The sequence below is a fragment of the Sus scrofa genome, chromosome 12 (genome assembly GCF_000003025.6).
Source record: "Sus scrofa isolate TJ Tabasco breed Duroc chromosome 12, Sscrofa11.1, whole genome shotgun sequence".
In the NCBI taxonomy this organism is placed as follows: domain Eukaryota; kingdom Metazoa; phylum Chordata; class Mammalia; order Artiodactyla; family Suidae; genus Sus; species Sus scrofa.
Window position 1 is genome coordinate 19,977,324 of NC_010454.4, and position 18,629 is coordinate 19,995,952.

Below are 18,629 nucleotides of genomic sequence, written 5' to 3' on the forward strand. Positions count from 1 at the left end.
ACTTTCTTTCATTTGTACTTGTAGAGAGATAGAGAAATAGAGAGATAGATCGATATAGATAGATTGATACAGATATAGATATATACAAATAGTCACCAGGAAGTCAATACAATGCTATTGCAGCCATGGATGTAGACAAGGAATAAATAAAGTAGCAAACACCAAATTAAGTGAAGCAAAGCTGCCTGCTCACCCCCAGGAGCAGAAACCATCCTGCAGCAGCACAGAGACCAAATCCTCACTCTCAGGTGACCTAGACTGTGAAGGGAACAGGGGTGAACTCAGGTGATGCACTGATGCCTTTTCAAAGATAAGAGCCAGTGGGATTAGAACTTGTTAAAACCCACCTGAATTCCTCATTAGTAAGTCCATGGTTGCTTTATAAGGGGTAGTTCGGGGACAGGGCAAAGAAACTCAGAGCAAACGAGTTTGTAGCAAAGGTTGACCACATTCCATGCTGGAAATGATTAAAGACTCATCCAGGAGCTGTGATCTGGAGTGTCATCTCCACCCCCCAGGCTCCTTTCCAGCTCCAGCAGAATCCAACTGCCCTTGACCGCATTGTCTCTGCTGGTCCAAGCAGCTCTGTCCCGCCACGCCTAGTTTGGAAAGCAGGGATAATGGTAGTGGTGGTGGCCATGGGTGGGCTGCAAATGACACACGTACTTGTAGCATGGGGGGGGGGGTTCCTGCATTGTCGGGACTGCTTGGCCAGAAGTAGTGTCCCCTGAAGAGGAGGTGACCCCTTCCTTCTACCCAGATAAGCCTTTCTCGAAAGTATTGAGTAACTATTGTGGTGATCCCTGGGGACTAGAGTTTCTCTGGTCTGAGATGAGTCAAGGGGAGAGCCTCTGACAATATATACAAAGGCCACTGTCTCAGTCTCCGCCGGGCTGCTAGGAGCCAGAGTGTCTGAGCTGGGTGGGGTTCCATCACGTGCTCAGCATATGGGCAGCCAGGAGGAGACCTGTCCCCTGGAGGCAGCTCAGGGAGAATGCTCCTGTAGACAAGGAGGTGACACAGGGCAGGGAGGAAGTCCCTCTGGCAGGCTGCCCACCAGGCAGGGGCACTCTCTTGGTCAGAGCAAGTGGTACATCATGAGACTCTTTGTCAGTCTCCCGCTTTCTAACTTCCAGCCCCTTCTTGCCACCTCCAGCAAATTTTTATCATGTCCGGACAGAGGTGAGGCCCCAAAGGACTTGAGTCTGCTAGAAAGCTGACTGAAGAGAGAAATGGTGGAGCTCTCAAATCCTCAAAGGATTTATTTGTGGCTATTTGTGGTAAATATTGTGGGAGAAGCCTTTGAGTTGCTGGAGGTTTAAGTAAGAATTTACTCTAGTATATGTGCTGCTGAAGTGAGCACAAGAATTCACTTTTTTTTTTTTTTTTTTTGGTATTTTGGGCTGCACCCATGGTATATGGAAGTTCCCAGAATAGGGGTCGAATCGGAGCTATAGCCACCAGCCTACACCACAGCCACAGCAATGCCAGATCCGAGATTCACCTGTGACCTATACCACAGCTCATGACAATGCCAGAGCCTTAACCCACTGATCGAGGCTGGCGAGTGAACCCGAGTCCTCATGGATAATACTCGGGTTCATTACCACTAAGCAACAACGGGAACCCCAGTATTCACCCATTTATAGAACTCTCTCCAGGCAATTCCCATTGTGGTGAAGTGGAAATGAATCCGACTAGTATCCATGAGGATGCAGGTTCAATCCCTGGCCTCGATCAGTGGGTTAAGGATCTGGCATTGCTGTGAGCTGTGGTGTTGATTGAAGATGTGGCTTGGATCTTATATTACTGTGGCTGTGGTGTAGGCTGGTAGCTGCAGCTCCAATTCAACCCCTAGCCTGGGAACTTTGATACGCCATGGGTGCAGCCCTAAAAAAGCAAAAAAAACAAAAACAAACAAACAAACAAAAAAAACAAATAAATAACTATCTCCAGAGAGGGGATCCCATTATCCCCCTCCAATCCCTGGCATATTTCAAGTTCTCCAGTTTCATTTAACAAACATTTCCTTAGCAAAGCACCACACCTGGCTCTCTGAGGAATTCAAAATTAAACCCCAGGAGTTCCCGTTGTGGTATAGCAGAAACGAATCTGACTAGGAACCGTGAGGTTGCGGGTTCGATCCCTGGCCTTGCTCAGTAGGTTAAGGATCCAGCATTGCCGTGAGCTGTGGTGTAGATCAAAGACATGGCTCAGATCCTGCGTTGCTGTGGCTGTGGCGTAGGCCGGTAGTTGTAGCTCTGATGAGACCCCATAGCCTGGGAAATTCCATATGCCTTGGGTGCAGCCCTAAAAAGACAAATAAAATAAAATAAAATAAAGCCCAATTGGAGTTCCCACTGTGGCTCAGAAGATTAAGAGCCTGACTATTATGCATGAGGGTTCGGGTTCGATCCCTGGAGTCACTCAATGAGTTAAGGATCCAGCGTTACCCGAAAGCTGTGGCATAGATCAAGTATGTGGCTCACATCTGCATTGCTATGTGGTTGCTGTGTTGACCCCTAGCCCGGGAATGTAGAAAGAAAAAAAAAAAAAAAAGAAAAAAGTTAAACCCCAGGTGTCCTCAGGGGTCTCCACACCCTCCCTAGCGGGGCAGGGAAGCCAGACACTTACTTAACTATGTCAACTTCGGGATCCTTCAATGGAAACCAAACCCATTTATACGAATATCAGCCAGCTCTCTATTATTTTGTCCTTGGCAGAGATGACTCAAGACTTATTAAAGCCCGCTGGAGAAACGACAGCTAAGTCTAGGAATCAATGAAGATGGAAAATTATGTGGATCCCTCTTTTCCAGGCCCAGGAGCTGGGCACTTCCCAGGCACTCTCTCCGCAAACAGAAGTTCAAAGGCTTGGGGATCTTGGTTTGGGAAGAACATGACGGCGAGGTGCCAGAAAGTACAGTCTTGTCTGCCCTTAAATAAGTGCAGCTGGTTCCAGTGTATTTGGCATCTTCTTGTCCCAGAGCAAGGTTGACTCATTCACTCAGACAAGCTTCTTTGCTGACGGGAAAGCAAAGGCAAAGGAGCCTTAATTGACCACGCACCTCGTCCAAAAATTGCTTTTATTACCCAAAAGAAACTGTGATTTTATCTGCAGCCAAGTCCTCCATTCTAGCTGGGGCTCTGGGTTCTTTTGAGAGAGGACTTGCCTTTCTGCTCTGCTGTGATCACTGCAGTGGGTCTTGTCTGCACATGGTAGCAGAAAGGCCAAACACGACTTCAGTCCAAAGCTTTGTCTGAGTATCAGCGCAGAAATCTCTGAAGGGTTACAGCCTCAACAGCAAGATGTACAATTTTATTTTAAAAATTTTAAGAAATTTCTTTTTTTTTTTGAGAAAATGAAAGGTTTTAATTAATCTTTCCTTTACATAGTTTTCTCGTTTATAGCCTACCAACAAATAAATTCAGGCATGTCTTGGGATCACTTTAAAACCTACCTCTATTATGTCGTCTTCTTTGTTTGTAAAACCTTAAAGCAATTGCCTCTGTTGAGGCAAGTTGGGATTTGCTATGTTTTGTTACCTTAACCTTAAGCTTTACTGTAAGCTGGGTAAACTAAAATTATAGATCTCTTTTATTTTCCAAGTTGTTTCCCTCTAAGAAATCCCTTCTGTCGTTTTCCTAAGTAAAAAGACTCAAAATGTTTTTGAATAGGCACTGTAACAATAATGACCTTGACTGAAGAAGAAATTTCTATCCAGGTACTTTTTTCCCCTACCAAGTGCTTGGTGGTGGCGGGTGAGGTGGTGGTGTTTAGGGATAGACAGAAGTTGGCTGGATCACTGCTGTCACCTTTGATATGAGTAACCCAGATCTTTTTTTTTTTTTTTTTTCTTCAAAAACATGTTGGTAAAAACAGGTGGAGGGAGAGGTGGATTAATCATTGCCAGCCAGTGAAAATGGCTGACTTATCTCCGGAGTGGTGAGAAAGTTCAACTGCAGGACCTTGAACTGTGCATCTGTTGACCATGTTAGATGAGCGTGGTACATGTCTCAGGATGTGCTGGACATTTTGTCCACAGAAAAATGATGGAGAGCATTTACTTCATCGTAAACAGTTCAGATTTCCTGGCTCATTATCTTCCTTCTGTCACCCTAGGGTCTGTCTTCTACCAAAATCGAATAAATCATCGGAGCCTCTATGGGAAGCACAGGCTGACCACCTGCTTCCTCTCCTCCCTCTTCCTTAATCCCCCTCCCCAGAGAAACGGTTATTCTCTCTAGAGATGATCCCATTTCCATAAATGGTCAACCAGTTCCCTTATGACCAGAAGGTAGACACTTCTGCCACTCTCCATCAGCCCTTTGATGGTGCCAGACTGCCCCAGAAGCTAGGAAATATTCTTGCTGTCAAATCCGATCCTTCCTGCCAGGAGTTAAACTTTGTTGATGGTACATGGAAGAGGCAGAGGCAAGGGAAGGAAGTCTCCAAGAAAGTGGTTGGGACTACTTGGGAGAAGCTCATTTTCTTCTTCATCCTGGTCTGTGCTTCAGAGTCAGAGAGGGGCTGGCCAAGGAGAGACGGGAAGGATGACTGGAACCGAGCATAAAACCCTGACCTGCTGTGCCTCCTTGCTTCGACTCATGGATTCTTTGGAAGAATTGGGACCAACTAAAGAAGGAGAGGAGGAGATTGAGGCGTCATCAATTGCGCAGCCCTAGCTCAGCCTGATGGCGGTGAAGTGAGGTGGGGGTTGGGGGGTGCGGGATAGATGTGGGGGAGAAGACAGAAACATCTTCAAGCTTCTAAGCAGGCAACCCCCATTGCCATTGCTGGGATTAAAAGGAGAAAACAAACCCCCCAAAAAAGCAAATAGGGGGATTAAAGAGCTGTGTGACCTTGGATGAGTCACTAGAGTTCTCTGAGTTTTATTTTTGTCAACTGCAAAATAAGACTTGGTGACTCTCATCTACTTTGCAGTTTTAACAGTCTCAGAGTTTTGGGTACTTCTTTGAAAGCAGCTCCAGTGATGTGGGGACTGACTTTTAATGATCTAATAGAAATAAATGATTCATTATTGCCAGAAGGAAAATATTATTTTCTTCATATCTTTTTTTGTTTGTTTGTTCATTTAAATTGAAGTGTAGTTAATTTACAATGTTCCGGGTATACAGCAAAATTATTCAGAAATATGTATTCAAAGTATTATACACTTTTTCAGATTTCTTTCCATTATAGGTTCTTATAATATATTGAATACAGTTCCCTGTGCTATAAGTAGGTCCTTGTTGTTTATCTCTCTTATATACAGTGGTGTGAATCTGCATATCTTAATTTTAATTGAAGTACAGTTGATTTACAAGGTTGTATTAATTTCTACTGCACAGCTAAATGATTCAATTATATGTACATTCTTTCTTAAAATATTCTTTTCCATTATGGTTTATCATGGAATATTCTGCGTATGTTTTATTTGGTTTGGTTTGGTTTGGTTTGGTCTTTTTAGGGCCATATCCGAAGCATGTGGAAGTTCCCAGGCTAGGGGCTGAATCAGGGCCACAGCTGCGAGCCTACACCACAGCCACAGCAATGCAGGATCTGAGCCACGTCTACGACGTGTACCACAGCTCACGGCAATGCCAGATCCTTAACCCACTGAGCAAGGCCAGGGATCGAACCCGTGTCCTCATGGATACTAGTCAGGTTTGCTATGCTGAGCCACAGTGGGAATTCCTCTGCATATTTGTTTAATGAAAATATTTTCAAAAGTAATGTATTCACATGGTTAAAAAAACTCAAAGGGTTTGAAAGATTATTCAGTGAAGTCAGTTCTTCCTTCCACCTCTGGGCATCTTCCAAACATTGGTGCTACCAGGACTTAGCCAAGCCCTGAGATGCACTGGGAGTCAGAGAAGCCCCCCACAAGTGGGAGCTGGCTCCCTGCATAGAGCCTGTCATCCAGCTGGGATCCAGAATGGGGGAGGGGATCATGCCTTCCACCTTCTTCTCTTCCCGCTGCTATTTTTCTCCCCAGCTCTGCCCTGTAGTCCTTTAATCAACTCTTTCTTTAATTTTCAGAATTTTCCTCCCAACCAAAACACTCATGCTGTACAGTCAGTTATTAGTCCTTCCCTCTTCCGGAGTCCAGTTAGGGGACATAATTAGGAAATTAGTAGTCTTGGACCCTCTTAACCCACACCTTACCCCCTCGGAGAGTTCCTAAATGAAGACCGTGATGCAGAGAAAGAGGAAGAGGTGAGGCCTGGAATTGTCAAGAAAACAAACTGTGAGGTTTTCCCCTCCCCCAGTCCTCAAGAGGGCCAAGGAACTATTCTGAGCTATAAAAACACAGCAGGGCTCTGCTAGGCAATAAACAGCTGTCTGTCCCGCCAACGCCTGTCTCCCTGGACACAAGTCCTTACTGTGCCTGATCTCCCGCCAGCGAATAGGAGAGAAGGGGGGAGAAGGGTGAGGAGAGCCTAGCATACCTCCCTCCTTTAGGATGAAAAAGAAAGGTTGGTTTTATTTTTAAGATTTGAAAGATTTTCTGCACTTTAGTAGGTTTGAGTGGAAGGAGGGAGGTGCCAAGGTCATGTAAATCCAGGGGATCTCTCCAACCTTGAATTCCAGAGAGCAGGATGTGAGTTGTTCTCTCCTCAACCTCAGCAACTTCAGCCTCCTTTTCTCTACTGGGAAGTCACCATGACCCTCTCACTGTCAGATCTGCTGCTTGGCTTTCTCTCATCCTTCTTCTTTGTTAATATTTCAGCCACATCCAACACTTTCGACAAGGTAACAGCCTTGGAACGCCCACCCTTGCTGTATTCAATGTTGCTCCAGCAAGGTCTACTCTCCTTTCTCTTCTTCTTCCTCCCATCGTCAGGGTGAAGTTAGACCCACTGGACACCGCCTGACAGTCCCACGCATTTCCCAAATGTACGAGTTCCTTCCAGATCTGTTCTTCCTGCAGACTTCCCTGCTTTGTAAACACATCTCTTCCTCCTCTGCCCTCCTGCAGGTATGGAGTTTGGCAACTTTTTTTCTTTTTCTTTTTTGGTTGCCCCACGGCATACGGACTTCCCAAGGCCAGGGATCAGATCCAAGCTGAAGTTGCAAACTACACTTCAGCTGTGGCAACACCAGATCCTTTAATCCCCTGGCCCAAGCTGGGGATCAAACCTGGAGCTGCAGAGATGCTGCTGATCCTGTCGTGCCACAGGGGAAACGCCTGAGCTTGGAACTTTTGGGTCATCCTTGACCCCTCCTCATCAAGTTTGGAGTCTTGCGTGATTTTCTTCTCTGGTGTCCACTTGCCAGTCTCTCTGACTAGACCTGTGAGTCTATTTATTTATTTATTTATCTTTTTAGGGCTGCACCTGAGGCATATGGAAGTTCCCAGGCTAGGGTTCAAATCAGAGCTGTGGCTGCCAGCCTACACCACAGCTGTACCAGATCCAAGATGTGTCTGTGACCTACACTACAGCTCTCGGCAACACTGGATCCTTAACCCACTGAGCAAGGCTGGCGATCAAACCTGCCTTTTCATGAATACTAGTTGGCTTCAATACAGCTGAGCCTCAATGGGAACTCCTTTTTTTTTTTATTTATTTTTTATTTTTGGTCACACCCGTGGCATTCAGAAGTTCCTGAGCCAGGAATCAAACCTGTACCACAGCAGTGACCTGAGCTGCAGCTGTGACAATGCTGAATCCTTAACCCCCTGAGCCACAAGAGAACTCCCTGATAGTTCCTTTATTACCTAATGATTGCCTATTCCCCTCCTTACTTCCCAACCCAAGCCATCTTACAGACCCCTGGCAAGAGCAAAGGACCCTTCTTATAATACTGTTCTTTTCACTTATCACCTGAAAAACATCCAGTGCTTCCCATTGCCTATAGAATGAAGTTCAAACTCAAGCTCACCCACAATCAGACCCCAGTCTTATGTCTTGCAGCTCCTCACGTTCCAGATATACTAATGGTCTTGGATTTCCCACAGGAGCCTTTGTTTGCCTAACTGTGCTCTTCCCTCCATCTGGAATATAATTCTCCCCAACTCCACATGTCTACAACTTTCAAGGCCAAACTAATGAAACCTTCCCGGTCCACTGGTGCCCACCTCTCAACAGTTATAAAGGCTCAGACTGACCCAAACTCCCTTAGCGTGTAACCATTCCTATCTTAGAGCACTTGGCTTGTTCAGATGTTGCATTACAGTTTTCTCGCATTTACCGTCACCCTTTTCCTGCTATCCTGAGCCCTGAGGACCAAGAAAGCATCCCTTCCAGTCTACAGAAAAGAGTTCCGCTTGCATCTCTGGTGTCAGTGTGGTGGCTTGTTTAGATGGCTGCAGTGATTCCTTTCATTGCTGACACACAACCCTTTGTATTATGACTTTGCCTCTCTTTCTGTCAAGATGTGAAGTTTCTGTCTCCATCCTTTGAATCTGGGGTTGATCTTGTGCCTTTGCCATTGCAACATTAACAGATGTGATATAAGCAGAGGCTTGAAAAGCATTCACTCACTAGGGCTTGTGGGCTTCAGCTGGAACCCTGGACCACAAAGGCAAGCAATCCAGGCTAGCTTACTAGAGACACAAGGCTGTATCACATGGCCTGTCTGACAGCTGGCCCAGCTCCAGACAGGTGAGGGAGGTCCATCTTAGGCCACCCAGCCCCAGTCCATCTGCTGGGTATCTGCAGCCACGTAAGTCATCCCAGGCTACTCCAGCAGAACTGCTCAAATGAGTCCAGCCCAGAGGACCAACACACAGAGTAATGAGCAAATAAAATTGTTTGTTGTTTTAAGCCACTATTTTCCAGGGTGGTTTGTTGCGCAGCAACTGAAACCCCCAGTAGATGCTGGTTAATAAAATATTAAATCATAGCATTCACTGAGCATTTACGGCATGCCAAGAACTTAGTCTTGGAAAATTACAGCAATTAACTCATTTAGTCCTCATAAAAATCCTGAGTTTGGAGTTCCTGTTGTGGCTCAGTGGGTTAAGAACTTGACATAGTGTTCCTGAGGATTTGGGTTTGATCCTTGGCCTCGCTCAGTGGGTTAAGGATCCTGTGTTGCTGCAAGCTGTGGGCACAGGTCGCAGATGCAGCTTGGATCCTGCATTGCCGTGGCTGTGGTGTAGGCTGGCAGCTGCAGCTCTGATTTGATCCCTAGCCAGGAACTTGCATGTGCCACAGGTGCAGCCCAAAAAAAAAAAAAAAAAAAAAAAAAAAAAAAAATCCTGAGGTTGAGTTCCCACTGTGGCACAACGGGATCCATGGCATCTCTGCAGTGCCACAACACAGGTTCAATCCCTGTCCCAGCGCAGTGGGTTAAAAGATCTGGAGTTGACACAGCTGCAGCATAGGTTAAAATTGTGGCTCAGATCGGATCCCTGTCAGGGAACTCCATATGCCACACAGCAGGGAGAAAAAAAAAAAAAAAAAATCCTGAAGTCGATTTTATTACTGTTCTCATTTTACAGGAGAGGAAACTGAGGCACAAGTGGTTAAATAAGTTGCCCAAGATCACGCTTGCCACCTCCAAACCTCAGCATCTAGCTCCAGAAACCACACTATAAAACACGATACCACGTTGCCAAATGAGGAAATCTTTAATTCATTGCTTTGCTGCCTCAGAAAAACCCTTCCCAGAGTTCCCTTCATGGCTCAGCCATTAAAAACCCGACTAGGATCCATGAAGATACGGGTTAGATCCCTGGCTTCACTCAGTGGGGTAAGGATCCAGCGTTGCCGTGAGCTGTGGTGTAGGTTGCAGACTTGGCTTGGATCCCGCATTACTGTGGCTGTGGCTGTGGCTGTGGCTGTGGCTGGCAGCTGTAGCTCCGATTCGACTCCTAGCCTGGGAACTTCCATATGCCTTGGGTGTGGCCTTAAAAAAAAAAAAAGAAAGAAAGAAAGAAAAAGAGGAATTCCTATCGTGGCGCAGGGGAAACGAATCCGGCTAGGAACCATGAGGTTGTGGGTTCGATCCCTGGCCTCGCTCAGTGGGTTCAGGATCTGGCACTGCCATGAGCTGTGGTGTAGGTCGAAGACGTGGCTCAGATTTGGCATTGCTGTGGCTCTGGCATATGCTGGTGGCTACAGCTCCGATTGGACCCCTAGCCTGGGAACCTCCATATGCCACAGGTGCGGCTCTAAAAATAAAAAAGAAAGAAAGAAAAAGAAAAAAGAAAAAACACCCTTCCCCACAACCATGCCAAATTCTATAGCACTTTGGGGTCCAGCATCCAGCTTATGCTTCTAAGCCTCCCACACCATGCCCCCTTGGGCCAACCCCAGGCTCTGAGCACCTCCTCTTTCAGGGAAAACCTAATGTGGGGAACTGGTTTACAGACCTGCCAGTGTCCACCAACTCAGAAACCTTTCTGTCCCATCTCCTCCCTCCTGCAACCTTGGCCAGATGGCTGGTTCCAGCAGTTCAGGTCTCGTCTGGAGAGGAAACACTCAGGCTCAGTGTGTCAGCATTGCCCTTTGTCCTTGTGTCCCGGCTTACCCTGTGCAGCAGGAGTGATCACTCACTCAGGATCTTTGGGCTTCCGTAGATCTTCCTTTGTAAAATAGATCAAGGGAGAAACTGGAGGAGTTCCCTTGTGGCACAGCAGGTTAAGGATCCAGTGTTGTCACTGCATCGGCCCAGGACGCTGCGGTGGCACAGGTTTGATCCCTGGCCCTGGAACTTCCACAGGCTGGAGGCACGGGGTGGGGAGGGGCGGGGAAGGAGGAGAAACTGGATATGAAGTGGTTTTTTACAAGACAAAGAATTACTTGAATATAACAACGGACATTGTTCAGATTTCAACAAAGATGTATTTATGCAGCCACGATAGGTGTGATCCCATACTGGGTGCCAGGCCGTTGAGGCCAATGGGACAGGCTTCTTTTCCCAGAGAGTTCAGGTTCCAGGATCGGGAGCGAGGGGAGGACATGTGTAGATAATGAACTAGAGTTCAGCCTGTGAACCTTCTTTGTAGAATTCTGTCCCAAGAATGAAGGAAGCAGGGAGAACAAAGGCACCAACAGGGAAAAGGGATGTGGATGATGTTTGAGTTAGGTTTTATTTTTTTCTTCTTTTAATTTTGTGTGTGTGTGTGTTTTGCCTTTTGGGGCCGCAGAGGCATGAGTGGATGGGAATGGGCTCGTTGGGGAATTTTCCATGGTTGGGGGCGTCTGGCGTGCAGCGCATCAGAATGGGTGTGGCTGATGAACCCACTGTGCAAATGATCTAAGATGCCCTGGACAGAATAGGAAGCTCTGAAGATTTGTAGAGGGCACTTAGCCCTTTATAAATTACAAAGGAAAAATTATAGGAGGGAGAGGGAAGGAAGATGGGAATGTGTTTACGTGGAGTCTGTGCTCAGGAAGTTAGACGCCAAGTCTGCGGCGAGGCTGGCGTGCCCTGTGTCTGGCGGATGCCTCCCGGGAAACCCCACGATGGTCACCTGGGAAATCACCACAGTCCGGGGGAGGGACCTAGATGGGAGACCAGCTTCTCAGCTCACCAAGGGGGATGGTCTTTTAGGGGAGGTCTAAGTTTTTTGTCTTTTTATGGCCGCACCTGAGGCCTGTGGAAGTCACAGGGCTAGGGGTCAGCTGGCCTATGCCACAGCCACAGCCACAGCCACGTGGGATCCAAGATGCATCTGTGACCCATGCCACAGCCCACGGCAATGCCAGATCCTTAACCCACTGATCAAGGCCAGGGATGGAACCCACATCCTCACAGATACTGTGTCAGGTTCTTAACCAACTGAGCCACAGTGGGAACTCCCATTATTATTATTTTTAATTTTTTAAAATAAATTTTATATACCATTTACACAAGAGCTATAACAGACTCGTCCCTTTTCTTTCCATGACTGAGATGGGGTGGGAAGCTGGCCCATTGAGCTATGAATCAGAGGCAGCATTTTGTCTTGAGGTCAGTCTGAGAAGGCCTGGAGCCTCCAGCCACGTGGCTATTGTGCCCTCAGGGCTAGACAAACCCTGATCTTGGGCCAGGTCCTCTTCTCCAGACGCGGGTGGACTGTCACTGCCAGGGCAGGCTCTGTCATGCTCCTTTCCTGCGCCTTCTGACAGACACATTCTTTTCTAGATTCTCTCGTCGGGCTCCTCTGGCTGGCTTGGAACTGATCTGCTGGTCCAAGGTGTTCTCAGCCTTGGCCACATGTTAGAATCAGCTGGGGGAAATTTAAAAGCTGCTAATGTCTGAGCTTCACCTCCAGAGACTAATTTTGTTGGTCTGAGGTGTAGCCTGAGTATGTAGTTTTACAAGCTTCCCCGTGACTTCAATATCCAGTCAAGGTCGAGAGCCTTTTTTTTTTTTTTTTTAATTTGCTTTTCAGGGCTGCACCTGAGGCATGTGGAGGTTCCCAGGCTAGGGGTCAAATTGGAGTTACAGCTGCTGGCCTACGCCGGAGCCATAGCAACACCAGATCCGAGCTGCGTCTGCGACCTACACCACAGCTCACGGCAACGCCAGATCCTTAACCCTCTGAGCAAGGCCAAGGATCAAACCTGCATCCTCATGGTTCCTAGTCGGGTTCATTAATCACTGAGCCACAAAGGGAACTCCGAAGGTTGAGAGCCTTTGCTAGAAGGCAACTGCAGTTTTCTGCTCTGGTCCACTGAGTGCTGGTTTTTGTCCTAGAGGGACACTTACATTGGAACAGGTGCCAAGTGCTGCTCAAGCATTACCTATTTAACTCTTTTCTTTCTTTCTTCCTTCCTTTCTTTCTTTCTTTCTTTCTTTATTTCTCTTTTCTATTTTTTTTTTAATTCTTCACCCGAGGTATGTGGACGTTCCCAGGCCAGGGATCAAACCTGAGCCATAGCAGTAATCCAAGCCACAGCAGTGACAACACTGTGTCCTTAACCACTAAGCCACCAGGGAACTCCCACCTGGTTTAATTCCTGCACAGCAATGAAGAAGAGCAACAGCGCAGAGGAAGATGTCAGGTGTAATTCCACAAAGACCGGGGTTCCACCTCAGCCCCACTACCTGCCAGCTAGGTGATTTGGGGGAAGTTACCTACTCCCTCTGGATCTTCGTGCCCTCATCTGTAAAATGGGAATAATAATATCCACTTCTTCAAGGCCATTGTGAGGAATAAATGAGGCAGCAAATGGAAATCAGCTAGCCCAGAGTCATCTCTGCTACCCCAAATCCATTTCAATGGGAAAAGTGGGAGAGACCTGAGATCACATTTCTTCTTCTTTTTCCTTTTTTAGGGTCACACCCGCGGCATCTGGAGGTTCCCAGACTAAGGGTCGAATGGGAGCTACAGCTGCCAGCCTACGCCACAGCCACAGCAACAACAGATCCAAGCTGTGTCTGCAACCTACACCACAGCTCATAGCAATGCCAGATCCTTTACCTACTGAGCAAGGCCAGGGATCGAACCTGCCACCTCATGGTTCCTCGTCGGATTTGTTTCCGCTGTGCTACCACGGGAACTCCCGAGAGATCACGTTTCTTGAGGGTCCTTGAGAAATGGGGAGGAGTTCCTCATTATATTCTTGCCCACAGACTACAGTCAAGGGGTACGTGTGGGTTTTTAACTATGAACATCAGGAATGACAGTAATCTTAACGTTATTTTCATTTTCTTCTGCTGCTCAACCATTTTACATACATAGTAGTTCATACGTTAAACCAAAAAAATTATAATAAGGAAGAACAAAGCTGATACTATCTCGGATCTGTTTCTTTTACTTTAACCTTTGTATTTGGTTGCTTTTGCCACAAGTTAAGAACATTGCCTCTAGCCTGAAATACACAGCACGGCCCATTTGCAAGGCTCTGACCTTTAAAGATATAAAACTCTTACATTCAGATAGAGATAAAAAGTGGCAGAACAGAGTTGTCAGAGGTTCCCAGGGACATCACGACCTGATCTAGTGAACAGATGCGAGAACAAAGGATTCTGACCCCAAAAAGTTTGCAACAACCAAGAACCCCCCTCCCTTTTTAGTATAAAAGGAGCCTGAATTATAACTCAGGGAAGATGGTTCTTTGGGACACTAGTCAACCATCCTCTTAGTCTGCTGGCTTTCTGAATAAAGTTCCTATTGCTTGCCCCAACAATTTCTCTCTTGATTTATTGGCCTGTTGTGCATGGAGCCAAGCAGTACCACTTAGACTCAGTAACAATGTTTGTGCACCAGAATTAGCAACAGACGCCCATGTAATGAGGTACACGGACAGCTGGTTAAAGAAAAATAATTTGCAGGAGTTCCCCTTGTGGCTCAGTGGTAACAAACCCAACTAGTATCCATGAGGATGTGGGTTCGATTCCTAGCCCTGCTCAGTGGATTAAGGATCTGTTATTGCCGCGAACTGTGGTGCAGATCGCAGACGCGGCTCAGATTTGGCATTGCTGTGGCTGTGGTGTAGGCCGGCAGCTGTAGCTCTGATTCGACCCCTTGCCTGGGAACTTCCACATGCTGTGGGTACGGCGCTAAAAATAAAAAAACGTTAAAAAGGAAAATAATTTGCAGAGTTCCCACAAATGCTTTGTGGTGCAATGGGATCGGCAGCGTCTTGGGAGCACTGGGATGCAGGTTTGATCCCCCGGCCTGGCACAGTGGGTTAAGGATCTGTTGTTGCCTCAACTCTAGCTTAGGTTGCAACTATGGCTTGGATCTGATTGCTGGCCCAGGAACTCCATGTGCTGCGGGGCAGCCAAAAGCAAAAAAAGAAAAATAATTTGCAATGGGAAGGTGTCTGAGACTCAAGCTCCACTGAGAACATTGCAGTCTATTGCTTTTCACAGGGCTCAGGTGTGGGGAGGAGGAACAGGACAGAAGCACCAGACACCCCCCCGCCCCGCCGCCTGCAGGGCCTGAATGGAGCAAGCACCGTCTCCCCCCACACAAGGCCAAGAATCGAGGTGGGGACATGAGGGGAGCACCTCTAAGAGGCCAGGCCAGGGAGCTCGCACTGATTGTGAGCACATGTGTGTGGTGCTCAAGGCTGTAGGTCCAATGGTTCTGGAGGGGCCACTTTCCCAAGGTCCCCTCCCCCTCTCCAGGCTCCCCTAGAGCTGCTCTGACCCTTTGGATCCCTCTGGGCTGCATTCCTCAGGGTCTGTTTGCTTCTCTCTTGTGGCTAGAAGGCTATGTTCCCAGGAGAGCCTTCCAACGGGGTCACTTCAGGGTCTGTTCCTCAGGGTTCCCTGTGCACAATTCTCCCTTGGGGAAGCTCACCCTGTGCCCTCTGATCCCCATGGGGAGCCCCATCGCACACCCATTGGTTAGCAAGTGAGCCCCCCATACAGACGTCAGCCTAGGACTACAGGTCCCCTCTCCCCATCCCTGCATATGGAGGAGCAGAGGTGGAAGAGCCAAGAGAAGGATCCCTGACACACCCTCCCCCAAGCATTTGTTTTAGGGGCCCAGATGAGAGCATCTGGATTTCTTTTTTTTTTTCTTTTTTTTTGTCTTTTTTGTTGTTGTTTTGTTGTTGTTGTTGCTATTTCTTGGGCCGCTCCCGCGGCATATGGAGGTTCCCAGGCTAGGGGTTGAATCGGAGCTGTAGCCACTGGCCTACACCAGAGCCACAGCAACGCGGGATCCAAACTGCGTCTGCAACCTACACCACAGCTCACGGCAACGCCGGATCGTTAACCCACTGAGCAAGGGCAGGGATCGAACCCGCAACCTCATGGTTCCTAGTCGGATTCGTTAACCACTGCGCCACGACGGGAACTCCCGGATTTCTTTAAACAAGAAAACACAGGAGTTCCCATGGCAGCTCAGCGGGTTAAGAATCTGACTAGTATTCATGAGGATGAGGGTTTGATCCTTTGCCTCCCTCAGTGGGTTAAAGGATCCAGCGTTGCCGCAAGCTGCAGTGTAGATAGATGGCAGATGTGGCTGGGATCCTGCATTGCTCTGGCTGTGGCTGTGGCTGTGGCTGCCAACTGCAGTTCTGACTTGATTTCTAGCCTGGGAACTTCCATATGTTGCAGGTGTGGCCCTAAAAAGACAAAGACAGACAGACAGACAGAAACAGAGAGAAATAAAGAGGAGTTTCCTTCGTGGCTCAGTGGAAACTAATCGGACCAGTATCCATGTGGACACAGGTTCGATCCCTGGCCTCACTCAGTAGGTTAAGGATCTGGCGTTGCCATGAGCTGTGGTATAGGTCGTAGATGCGGCTCAGATCTGGCATTGCTGTGGCTATGGCATAGGCCAGTGGCTACAGCTCCAGTTTGGCCCCTAACCTGGGAACCTCAGTATGCCTCGGGTGTGGCCCTAAAAAAAGACCTCAAAAAATTTTTTTAAATTAAAATGAAAATTAAAAAAAAAGAAAGAAAACACAAGAAAGCCAAAATATATTTATCTGGAGTGAGAGGGTAACGAGAAGTTACATCACTGAACCGAGAAGCAAAATAAAAATAAGAATCAGCAACAGCACACTGGCTCGGCTTAACCCCTTCCCCGCCTGAGTACTTTTCACCAGGTGCTGCTGCGGCTCATCTCAGAGCCAGAATGTGGTTCCCAGCGCTTTTAGTCTTCATAGGAAGGGCCCTTTGCCAGAACTTATTTTCTTCCCAACTCACTTGGTTAAACCTAGGTCAAGGCAGCTCCTGTGGGAAACAATGGGATTCTATGCGATCTGAGCTTCCGGTTTCCCTCCGGTCACAAGCAGAGTTGGACCCTAATCTCTGTGCCCTGAAATCCCCTCTTTCCTTTCTCTTTTTGGGCCACATCCACAGGATATGGCCTTTCCCTGGCCAGCAATCGAATCCAGCTGTGCAAACTATGCCGCAGCTGCAGCAACACTGGATTCTCAACCCACCGCGCTGCCTCAGCGACAATGTGGATCCCTAACCCGCGACGGCACAGTGGGAACTCCCTGAACTGCCCTCTTGCTGTGTCCTCCCCTAGGGCTGGGGAAGGCACTCTTTCTCTTCCTGACCTCATAGCCCCGTCTAGAAAAGCCTCTTACAGGACAGGGCAAGCTCTAGCGGCAGACATCGCAGGCCATGTGAGAAGAGCTTGGTCTTTGAGGGCCACCCCCCTCCCCACCTTACTCCTGCCTCCACGCCCCCTTCTGGGAAATGTCCCAGCTGATATTTACGTCCGTCCAAAGTCCATGCCCCGGGAAGGGCAGCAGGGGTGTGAGGCCCTGGAGGCTGTTGCCTGACCAGGTGGGGCCTGTCCCCACGGGAACAGCCCTGGTCCACACCACCCTGCATGTCCAAGGCTTCCCCAGCCCAGGGACAGAGAAGGACACCCAAACTGAGGGAATGGGACAGAGATTATTGGACCTGGGGTGGCAGGGCCAGCCCCCTAGCACATGAGGGAAATACCAGGGAGTGGAAGCTGAAGTCACAAGAGGAGGGGAGGGAAATTCCCCCTCTTGGCTCAGTGGTAACGAGCCCAACTATGTCCATGAGGACTCGGGTTTGATCCCTGCCCTCGCTCAGTGGGTTAAGGATCCGGGTGTTGCTGTGAGCTGTGATGTAGGTCGCAGACGCTGCTCGGATCTGGTGTTGCTGTGGCTCTGGCGTAGGCCGGCAGCTACAGCTCCAATTCGACCCCTAGCCTGGGAACTTGCATATGCTGAGGGTGTGGCCCTAAACAGGAAAACAAACAAAGAAAACAAAAAAACGATAGGAACAAGAGGAGGGGAGGCGGAGGAGACTGAAACGAAAGGAGAGGGGAGTAAGCTAGGATGACAGGGCAGGACAGAAGCACCTTCCTAAGTTCTGGGACACTGACCTAGTGGGGAGCCTGTGCTGGGGCTCTAGATGCCTCACCTTCACACTTAAGATCCAGGGCAGAGGCCCTAGGGAGGCCCAGGAAATCTTCTGAATGTACTTAAGGTAACTGAACTGTACATTTAAAAGTGGCCAAATGGCGGAGTTCCCACTGTGGCTCAGTGGGTTAAGACTCCAACTGCAGGAGTTCCTGTCGTGGCTCAGTGGTTAACAAACCTGACTAGTATGCCTGAGGACTTGGGTTCGATCCCTGGCCTTGCTCAGTGGGTTCAGGATCTGGCATTGCCGTGAGCTGTGGCATAGGTCACAGACATGACTCAGATCCTGCATGGCTGTGGCTGTGGTGTAGGCTGGCAGCCATAACTCCGATTAGACACCTAGCCTGGGAACCTCCATATGCCGTGGGTGTGACCCTAAAAAGATAAAAAGACAAAAAGACAAAAAAAAAAAAAGAATCCGACTACAGTGGCTTGGGTCGCTGCAGAGATGTGGGCTCCATCCTCAGCCTGGTGCAGTGGGTTAAAGGATCTGGCATTGCCACAGTGGCATAGGTCGCCACTGCAGAGCTGCATCTTGGATTCACTCCCTGGCCTGGCAATTTCCATGTGCCATGAGTGGGGCCAGAGAAGAAAAAAAAGTGGCCAAACAGTAGATGTTGTGTATGCATATTTGTGGAAAAGTTCTATGTTATGTTACACCAACAAAAAGAAAAAGAAACAAAAAGAGAAAAAAAGGAAATGATAACAGTTATTTTGGAAAAATGTCTGGCAGTTTCTCAAATGGTTCAACATAGAATTACCGTATGACCCGGCAATTCCACTGCCAGGTATATACCCAAGAGAAACAGAGGCATTTGTCCACGTGAATCCTTGTACACAAACATTCAGAGTGGAAACAAAATGTGGCCTAGCTGT